Here is a 10,888-nt window from a genome sequence, read left to right on the forward strand (position 1 = left end):
AAGCACTCAACAGGGTTGGCTTGGGGGTGATATGGTGATGTCCGAGAACGACCCACTGCTGTCAACTGCTCCAGTGTCTGGAAGAGCAGGTTCTCAAACTCCCGCCCCTGGTCATGATGGAGTTTAGAGGGGTAGCCAAATCTCGGTATGAAATCATTGAATATCTTCTCAGCTGCAGTCTTTCCAGATTTATTTTTAGTGGCATAAGCCTGAGCAAACCTAGTAAAATGGTCCATGATGACCAAGATGTATTCATATCCCCCCCTGCTAGCTTCCAGATGTCTAGTCTAGTCTATAGAGACTAACTCAAGTGGACAGCTTGAGGTGATATTTCCCATAGGTGCCCTGATTTTTGCCACTGGCTTCTTTTGCTTAATGCAGCGACACTGTTTAGTAACATAGTCCTTTATGTCTCTCTTCATGAAGGGCCAGTAAAATCTTTCTCTGGCCAAATCAAGGACCTTTTCAACTCCTACATGGCCCATATTGTCATGGAGATGCTCAAGGGCAAGTTTTCTGTATCTTGGTGGTAAGACTAGCTGGGATCTTTGGCTTGTCTTTCTGTAGAGTAACCCATTGTCAAGGTGTAACTTTCCCCACTCATGCATTAACCTTTGCAGGACCACTCACTCTCCGTCTGATCTCTTCTGTCACCACCTGGTGGCTTTCTTTTTCTCAATAGGTCACCAATGGCTTGATCCTCCCTCTGAGCCTTCTCCAACTCATCATGGTCAATTTTTAGACCTTGCTTATCAGGTGGCTCTGCTCCCTCCTGGATTAGGTTTAACTCTGCCACCCAGGCAACATCCCTACTTTGTGCAGCTTGGTTTCCCTCTCACGTGGCACGTATCACTTCCTCAGTGAACTCCTCCGTGCACCCAGCAATGTACTTGCTAATGTCAAGAGGGCACCCAGATAGCAGACACATTTGGGCCAAATTTGTGCCACTTTTGGCACTTAAGGCTCAGTTACGGCAATGGCAAATGTTGAGTGGGCCAGATGTGGCCCACTTGTAATCAGCCGCGCCTGACTTGGGTTACGGCAACTGTCATGTGGGCCAGATGTGGCCCAAATGGAATGAGCCAGGCCCAACTTGAGTTACGGTGAGTGTCGTGTGGGCCAGACCTGGCCCAAATTAATGAGCCAAGCCCGACCTGGGTTAGGGCAACTGTCGTGTGGGCCAGATGTGGCCCAAAAGTAAGGAGCCGGCCCCGACCTGGGTTACGGTGAGTGTCGTGTGGGCCAGACCTGGCCCAAATGTAAGGAGCCAGGCCCTACATGAGTTACGGTGAGTGTCGTGTGGGCCAGACCTGGTCCAAATTAATGAGCCAAGCCTGACCTGGGTTAGGGCAACTGTCATGTGGGCCAGATGTGGCCCAAATGTAAGGAGCCGGCCCCGACCTGGGTTACGGTGAGTGTCGTGTGGGCCAGACCTGGCCCAAATGTAATGAGCCAGGCCCTACATGAGTTACGGTGAGTGTCGTGTGGGCCAGACCTGGTCCAAATTAATGAGCCAAGCCTGAATTAGGTTATGGTGAGTGTCGTGTGGGCCAGACCTGGCCCAAATGTAAGGAGCTGGCCCGACCTGGTTTACGGTGAGTGTTGTGTGGGCCAGACCTGGCCCAAATGTAATGAGCCAAGCCCGACCTGGGTTAGGGCAACTGTCATGTGGGCCAGATGTGGCCCAAATGTAAGGAGCCGGCCCCGACCTGGTTTACGGTGAGTCTCATGTGGGCCAGATGTGGCCCAAATGTAAGGAGCCGGCCCCGACCTGGTTTACGGTGAGTGTCGTGTGGGCCAGATGTGCCCCAAATGAAATGAGCCAAGCCTGACTTGGGTTACAGTGAGTGTCGTGGGCCAGATGTGGCCCAAATTAAATGAGCCAAGCCTGACTTAGGTTATGGTGAGTGTCGTGTGGGCCAGACCTGGCCCAAATGTAATGAGCCAAGCCCGACCTGGGTTAGGGCAACTGTCATGTGGGCCAGATGTGGCCCAAATGTAAGGAGCCGGCCCCGACCTGGGTTACGGTGAGTGTCGTGTGGGCCAGACCTGGCCCAAATGTAAGGAGCCAGGCCCTACATGAGTTACGGTGAGTGTCGTGTGGGCCAGACCTGGTCCAAATTAATGAGCCAAGCCTGACTTAGGTTATGGTGAGTGTCGTGTGGGCCAGACCTGGCCCAAATGTAATGAGCCAAGCCCGACCTGGGTTAGGGCAACTGTCATGTGGGCCAGATGTGGCCCAAATGTAAGGAGCCGGCCCCGACCTGGGTTACGGTGAGTGTCGTGTGGGCCAGACCTGGCCCAAATGTAAGGAGCCAGGCCCTACATGAGTTACGGTGAGTGTCGTGTGGGCCAGACCTGGTCCAAATTAATGAGCCAAGCCTGACTTAGGTTATGGTGAGTGTCGTGTGGGCCAGACCTGGCCCAAATGTAAGGAGCCGGCCCCGACCTGGGTTACGGTGAGTGTCGTGTGGGCCAGATGTGGCCCAAATTAAATGAGCCAAGCCTGACTTAGGTTATGGTGAGTGTCGTGTGGGCCAGACCTGGCCCAAATGTAATGAGCCAAGCCCGACCTGGGTTAGGGCAACTGTCATGTGGGCCAGATGTGGCCCAAATGTAAGGAGCCGGCCCCGACCTGGGTTACGGTGAGTGTCGTGTGGGCCAGACCTGGCCCAAATGTAAGGAGCCAGGCCCTACATGAGTTACGGTGAGTGTCGTGTGGGCCAGACCTGGTCCAAATTAATGAGCCAAGCCTGACTTAGGTTATGGTGAGTGTCGTGTGGGCCAGACCTGGCCCAAATGTAAGGAGCCGGCCCCGACCTGGGTTACGGTGAGTGTCGTGTGGGCCAGATGTGGCCCAAATTAAATGAGCCAAGCCTGACTTAGGTTATGGTGAGTGTCGTGTGGGCCAGACCTGGCCCAAATGTAAGAAGCCGGGCCCAACCTAGGTTGCGCCGACTGTCAGGTGGTGGTCCCAATGTAAAGAGCCAGGGTTACAACAAGGGCTGTGTGAGCCAGACCACATTTTATGGATGAAGTATGCTGGCCTGTCTTGTAGAGCAGATAGCCTTAATATGATACACTGGGCAAGAGTTATGTGGAAGTATATAGTGATGTTATGAGGCAAATAAATCTAGACTATTTATTTGATATTTGATTATTTTGAATGTCACTCCCCCATGACACCGCACTGCATTGCATTATGTTATCCCTGATAGGTCATGTCTCAGCAATATTTGGGGACAACTCAATTACAGTGGTGTGCGCAAAAGTATCTCAGACCACAAAATGCATAAAATGCTGAAGATTGACTACAACAGCAGAATATTCATATGCCACTGGATAGACACATTTTTAAATTATTGACTTTTACTGTAATACATTTTTTTTTCTCAGCATTTTGAGTTTAAAAAATATATTCCGCTCCCATTTTAAATGCAATGATGTTTACACCAATATCACATTTATGACGTGGATAACATAACAAAATAAAATACCAACTAAATATTATAAATAATATTATGAAAATGTCTCTCTCCCTGTAATGGCACTGTTGTGACTCAACAATAATCCTTATTCTGAATAAATCTGAGTTCTGACATCACTTCCTGTACTGTACATTTAACTGCACAACTGTACATACACATACACTTGGTAAATATGCTGTCCCTTTAAAATGTTGGAAAATGTCTCATTTATCTCATAATTTCATGCAAGGCTATTAGCTAGCATTTCTGAAGTGGATAAAACTGGTATGACTTTTTTTATAAGAAGGGAAATGTAAAAAACAAAAACAAAATTGTGTAAACTGATTTCATTTATTATTATTCTAAAAGCTGCCCACCACAATCACACAGTCATATCTATTGGCTATTGAACATCTCCACTAAGGCATGTGTGGGCTAAGTGCCTTTCTCAAGGGCACTTCAGCAGTGGTAATGAAAAAGAAGGGCGTGCTGCTCTTTCACTTGACTGCCCACATTTATCCTGTCACTCCAGGGATCAAACCAGCAACCTGTTGGTCAAGCAAAATAAAAATGACAGTAATCAACCCACATTGTTCCTCAATACAAGAAGAAATGAAGCAGGAAGGCATATATAGGACATTGAGGGAAAACCCTACACACTTAAAAATGCTGGGTTAATTTGGTTACTCATATGCTGGGTTAAGCCTGAAATGTATAAATTTACCCATAATTGGGTTACAAAATGGTTAAACATATTATAACCCATTGCATTGGGTTGATGACGTTGAAAGAAATCCAGGCTTCAGTTTTTCAACACTGCTGATCCGCCTTATTTTGGATGACATTGTTTTAACACGCACGCACGCACGCACGCACACACGCATATATATACACACACACACACACACACACACACACACACACACACACACACACACGAGTCATGACATGGTATGGGAAGAATAAAAAACGTGACATAAAAGACGTATAAAAAACGTTTGTTTCGTAGATTAGATCAGATGGTTTAGCTTAGTTTAAAAACAGTCTAACGATATTACAATAATAACTTTATGTTTTAGCTTCGTTTTATTCAAGTAACGTTATTAAATATAAATCCTATCACGATTTGCGTTACAAATAAATACCAGCAAAGAACTACGGCGGGCGAAGACAGAAACACATTGAAGAGATCGCTCTATCTGGCACCCCGCCCGCTGGATCTTCACACAGGGAAAAACAAGCGCACCTCTTCAACTGACGTAACCCCCAGTCACCCCACATCGTCGTCTCTCGCTCTCGATGAGTCGGAACAGCAGCAACTAATTTTCTTAAAAAACACATCTGGTTCCTGGGGCAGGGAAGCGAGGTAAGCATTCTCATTTTACCGGTAGTTTGTTGCTGAAAATGTGTTTTGTTAAACAGTGCTTCTAGAATAAACTCTAATGTTACATTAGCTAACGTAACTTAGCTAGTTAGCTGCTAGCTGTAAAAAAAAATTGCCACCCATTTTTAGACTTTAGACTAATTTACCATTGGCAATGTCCGAATGTTACCAACGGTCGGTGGATTACCTATCGTTAGTAACATTTTATTCATAAACCGCTCCTTAAACCGAGCTAAATCAACGTTAGCTACGTTTAAGCGTGCTAACATTTGTCATGGCACTAACCCAGCTAGCTAGCTAGCAAGCCAATGTAGCATACAATGACTCACATAAGCTAGCCAGCTGCTAGCTAGCTAGCTTATGAAGTGTGACATTTAACTTAATTAACGTTATTTCAAAGGAGTCGTTAATGGAGACATTTCAAGGCTGTATCGTTGTTATCTTCTATGTCTGTTTGCACATTCAAAGTTACGTTGTCTATCGGTTTTCTTTTTTATTAAGATATATCTGAGTCATTGTATGCTACATTGGCTTGGTAGCTAGCTCGGTTTAAGGAGCGGTTTATGAATAAAACGTTACTAATGTTAGCTAATCCACCGACCGTTAGTAACGTACGGACATTGCCAACGGTAAATTAGTTTTGGATATTTTAATTTAGAAGTGTTAAAATGCGCGGCAAATTTTTTTTTACCGGTAACCGTCCTCAGCCTACGTTACGAATGACCGTGACTGTGTTAAAAGACGAACGCCGCCATCTTGCTTGCTGAATTGTGAACATGCAGAAAAAAGAGCGAAATTTGTATTCAGTGATTATGTAGCCTACTTTGAATGCTCAGGCTTGCATGTGTTTTAGCTGTTTGTGTAACGTTACTAAATGTTATGTATTAAGTACTTTATGTAGTTCCTTTAAATACAAAATACAAATTGTAATGCTGACAAAGACAGGCGAACACATCGCCGGTTCCCGCCAATAGGTTCATTTTAGTTAGTGAACAACCTGGCAAAGAGGTCTTGCGTCAGTCTAATCAATTGGGACCAACGTGTTAAATTTGACCTGCATGAGCTATTGTCACGGAGTACTTTACCTCCATGCAGCTGAATTCCACTATGCAATATAGAAATTGGCTGATTCTAACCTGTGCTGGCAGTGAATTGTGTGTGTGTGTGTGTGTGTGTGTGTGTGTGTGTGTGTGTGTGTGTGTGTGTGTGTGTGTGCGCGCGCGCGTGTGTGTGTTGCCTGCCAAAATAACTATTCTTGATTATTCATTATGTTATTAGCTGTCAAATGTTGTTGGCGTAATGAGAATGACCGCTTGCTTGCTTGACATTTCTGAATGCTTATTGAAAGTGATATATGGCAGCTTTGTAATGTTTTTTATTATTATTGTTTTCCTGTAGATGGATGATCATGTTCAAAATAAACTGGTAGAATGGGACCTGGGTGATTTACTCTCTACATTTGAAGGTAGGCACATTTTATAAAAGCTTATAAGTTTTTAGTAAAAGACATATATGTACTATGAATAAGAATGGCAAAATACAACTTTTTCATGTCCAATACTGATATTGTAAATGTGGGTATCTGCCGGTAATATTTTCTGATACCACTGCCCCAAAATGCAACAATATATCCTGTAGGTTTGGTTTTGATGCAGCACTTAACAATCCTGCTGTAAATCAACAAATAGTCTGAAAATAGCCTAGGCCTGCTGTTACAAATAAATGTCTTTATGATCACTGATATTTTAGTATAATACTGGTCCGATCAACGAAACATGTCATCTATACGGCTTAGTATTTGACCAGTTTCCATGCAGAAAAAAAGAACCTGAGTTAAATTTTCTCTGGACTTCACACATTTTAATCAATGATCAGGTGCTGCAAATGTAATTAAGTTAGATTGAGTTCAATGAAGTTTCACTGATGTCACAAAGAGCTTATTAGTTCTTATTCAGTATCTCAAAGTATAAATCACATGAGAAGACATAGACCCAAAATTTGCACAAGGACCAACTCATCAATATTTTGAATGGAATTTCTACAGCAAGCGGTTCTAGTCAAATTAGGGCCTGGAAGAAGAATAATGATAAAAAGAAGAAACAAGAAAAGAACAATATAATGCATTGCTCTGCATGCACTATACTACATTTCTGGAATGCCGTGACATTTAAGAGGGTCTATACCAGGCACGGAAAATCAAGGAATTTGAGCATTTTGTAGTAAAGTCAGAGCAAGGTCAGGGAATCTTTTTTGCATTTTGAAATGTAGTCGCCAGAATGTGATACAGAGTTGTAGAATTTTACATTTGACTTTTATGCTTGCAATATTGCAGACAGGCACATCGCTTTGCTTCTGCTACCTGTGGTGACCCCGGCACTTACAAAATCCGGAGAAAGACGGTCCGCCCCAGCTACGCCGAATCTACAAAAGCTTTCATAGGTGAGCAGCCTGTGAGTTAATACAAATGTAACAAATAAAACAAGCGTCAGCAAGTATTGTAACAGATTGTCTGAAGATTTGCAGACCTCAATACATTTTCCTTTTATTTCCCGCTTAAAATTGGTTGTGATGTGACTGAACCCGAACATCATTTCTAAATATCTGCCCGAACCCGGCCTGGCCCATTGGGTCCAGTCGGGCTCAGTTGGGGTATCCATCCTCTACTACCTACCTCTCTCAGACCTATCACACACATGTGTCAGACCAAACCACTGCACAACAATGATCTGTTTCAGTTTATTGTTATCATTATTAAAACGAAATGTTGTTAGAGCAAACACAGAAAGACATAGTTTTCCAGTTGTTAACCCATTACTTAATACATAATTTAAATCCACATAGATTATATATAATTTTGGCCTTCATTTTATCACTCAAGCTTATGCCTGTCACGAGGGTTAATATCTGAAGTAAAGGTGTCTTTATAAAGTTTTTTTTCTCTCTACACGTTGGAACAAACATCGCTGAATACCTTACGAAAAGGACAAGCACAGAGGTCCCACATGTGCTTCTTCTTGGGGACAGGCATCTGTTATCGCAAGCCTTTGTTATAGTGCATGGACATGCCCTGGAGCACCCATCTCTTCTTGGGGCAGTAGATGCCTGCTTTAAGGCTTTTTATGTTTTTGATGTACAGTATCCTAGACCTTGTGCACAACTGTGGGAGTTTTTGCAGACGATATATGGTATCCCTGGACATGTTAGATCATCGGTACAGATGATGCGAGCAGTTAGCGGCACAGTGAACTGCAAACTGCTCATAACGTTATGCACACACACTAGAGTCTGGATCGGGCCGAATTTTTCTGTGCGAGCCCGGCCCGCGTCCGACAGGCATTAAGAAGTTTGTGTCTGAGCCCGACACAGTTAAAATCAAATTTTTTTTTTCTATACTAATGACACATGTACGTTAGTTTGTGTGGAAAGCTTTTATGAAGCAGCTGTAGGAAGGCATTCAGAAATGTCAACGGATGAGGTCATCAGCTCACACGGAGCAACAAGCTCACGTTAATCAGCTGTTTAATTTTAAATGTTCAATGTGTTAACTTTTCCTGATTGCTTAGTTTCCGACCGTGATCAGAAAGCTATATGCTGGCTGTAGCAATCTTTTCTCTTCTACTGTTTTAAGGCAAAGAACAACCTGTCTGCCGAGCAGCAGAAGATGGTGGCCACCTTTGTGCCACAACACGGCCACAGCTGACTGCTTCTACGCCCTCAGCCTGAACGTGGCCCAGTCAAAGAGGATGAGGGATTTCCGCCAGGCCCTCACCCCCACTGTACCATCACCAGAGTCACCAGAAGCCTCCACCACCAGGAAGAGGTCCCACAATCCTGATTCCTCCTCCAGTTCCGAGGACGAAACCCCTGTCCCCTACCAGGAGTCAGGGATCTCGGGACTGGAGGAGGAGAGGGAGTTTATAGCGAGGCTACAAAATGTAAGTAAAACTCCTAAGATATGTACTTTAAAGACTCAGTCCATTTTATGTCTGTTACATCAGACCTCACTCTGTGTTTTGTGTTTGTTTTCCTCAACAGACACCAGAGAAGGCCCTCAGGACGAGCCAGTACGGCAGGCTGGTGGCGCTGACTGCGCTCGAGGCTCAACTCAACCTGTCTAAAAAGATTTCGGAGAGGGCGAGAAGGGCAGCGTATCGAGCAGTCATCGGACTCTAACATCTCTTGATCTGTGCAGGACTTCAGTGTGAGCGGACTATTTAGAGACGATGTGACCGGCAGGTAATGTTAACGGCTATCTGCTACTGTAGCAGAGCTGCAAGTAAACGCTGAACTGAGCTGTGTGTTTTCAGTGTTAAACATTGCTGCAGGTTTTCATGCATGACTGTTATTGGTGATTTACAGAGGTGGAAGACTTACTCAGATCATGTATTGCAGTAAAAGTAGAAAAAAACTGTGTAGAGTTACAAGTTACTTGTCAGTTACAAGTCCTGCATTCAACATCTCCCTTAAGTTAAAGTACAAAAGTATTATCAAAATATACTTAAAGTACCAAAAGTAAAAGTAAAATTATGCAGTGTAATATATCTTATTTAATTCGATTATATTATTATTCAGTAAATTGTATTAAATGACTGATAATTTAAATAAAATGTTTTATTTAATTCAAGTAGCCTACTTGTACATCATTATTTTCTAGGGTTGAAAAATGTATACAGATTTTACATTTTCCCCTCATACTTCTGTCGGAATGGGTACGAAGTTGGCATTGAATTTAATTTGAAATGGTATTAAAAAGGTCTTAAAAAGCCTTGAATTTAAGTTGGAGGATCCTGGGGGTACACACACACACACACACACACACACACACACACACACACACACACACACACACACACAAACACGTAAATAGTTGTTTTATTGTGTTTTATAGATTGGTTAAGATTCATTTTATACTATTAACATGTTCTATTTTAGTAAATGTTAAGATTAATTTTCTTTTAGTGTGTTTTCAAATGTTCAATATTGGTATGTGTTCCTTTTTTCTTAAAATGACAAAACTATAATACTGAACACACTTAACCTAAACATGAAGCTAGGAATACCAAATTGGTCAGGTATTGTCAACATAGGCCCACTTTTGAGTTTGAAAAGGTTCAAGGCAATTTGTAGCTTGAAACAATCTCCAAGTTCCAGAGTTAAAAAGACAGAAACAGCCAGAGAACTTGAGACAGAAACCAGCCAGGACCAGTCTTAACTGTTAAATGTGCAAATAAAAAGCATTACAAAATTCAGTCCAAGCTGCCTAAAAACTTTATTTTCAAGCTAACTTTTACCATACACCCGTCTGACTTTCCTTACTGCAGTAACTGAGTATGCACTAGAGGTTCTCTGGGTGCAGGGTTAGGGCTAGCAAGCATCTACCATGGCATTTCTGAGGCAATTGAGGTATTTAGGGAACATTTGTAAATTTGTAATTCTAAACTGTTTGAGTCTGCGAATGCACATCAGTCAGCTGCCGCACCCTGATAGCTGCTGGTTCACTGTGTTTCTATAGGTTTGGGAGCAAGAAACTGCATGTAACTAGTCACTGAGGAAAAATGTAATTAATTTAGTATTACAATGGGGTTACATCTGAAAAAATCTTTTCAATTAAAAAGCTTATATGTAGCTTTATGTAGATATTGCATTTTATAAGTCTGACTATGTTGGTACTACTGTGAGGTTTAAACTGCCTGGTTTAAATTCACTGTTATTCAGCTGTATAGCCCAGTTATAAACATGTTTAGAATACTAATCAAAAAGTAATCAGATGTAATAAATTTCACTACTTTGATAAAGTAATTAAAATGGTTACTTTTTAAACTGGGTAACTAGTTATCTGTAGTCTGTTTACATTTCAAACTAAACCAAACGTGGGCCATAAGAGAACTGCATATTTGGGCCACATTAGGGGGACCTGTGGCTGAGTTTCGGGAGCCACACTCACCTGAGGTCAGCGCCGTCATTCAAGGCCAAATGTGGGCCATAAGAGAACTGCATATGTGGGCCACATTTGGGCCAAAGATAAATTGCTATCTGG

At 42.9% G+C, this 10,888-nt stretch overlaps 1 long non-coding RNA gene across 1 annotated transcript; it reads left to right on the forward strand.

Annotated features, from left to right (window-relative positions):
• Nucleotides 1–4,586: 4,586 nt before the first annotated feature.
• On the forward strand, nucleotides 4,587–7,221 carry LOC116047651. The gene is made up of 3 exons (XR_004104443.2): nucleotides 4,587–4,833; nucleotides 6,250–6,316; nucleotides 7,184–7,221. It is a non-coding gene; the product is annotated as an uncharacterized LOC116047651 (long non-coding RNA).
• The last annotated feature ends 3,667 nt before the right edge of the window (nucleotides 7,222–10,888 follow it).

Source organism: Sander lucioperca, chromosome 2, assembly GCF_008315115.2.
Source record: "Sander lucioperca isolate FBNREF2018 chromosome 2, SLUC_FBN_1.2, whole genome shotgun sequence".
NCBI classification, from domain to species: Eukaryota; Metazoa; Chordata; class Actinopteri; order Perciformes; family Percidae; genus Sander; species Sander lucioperca.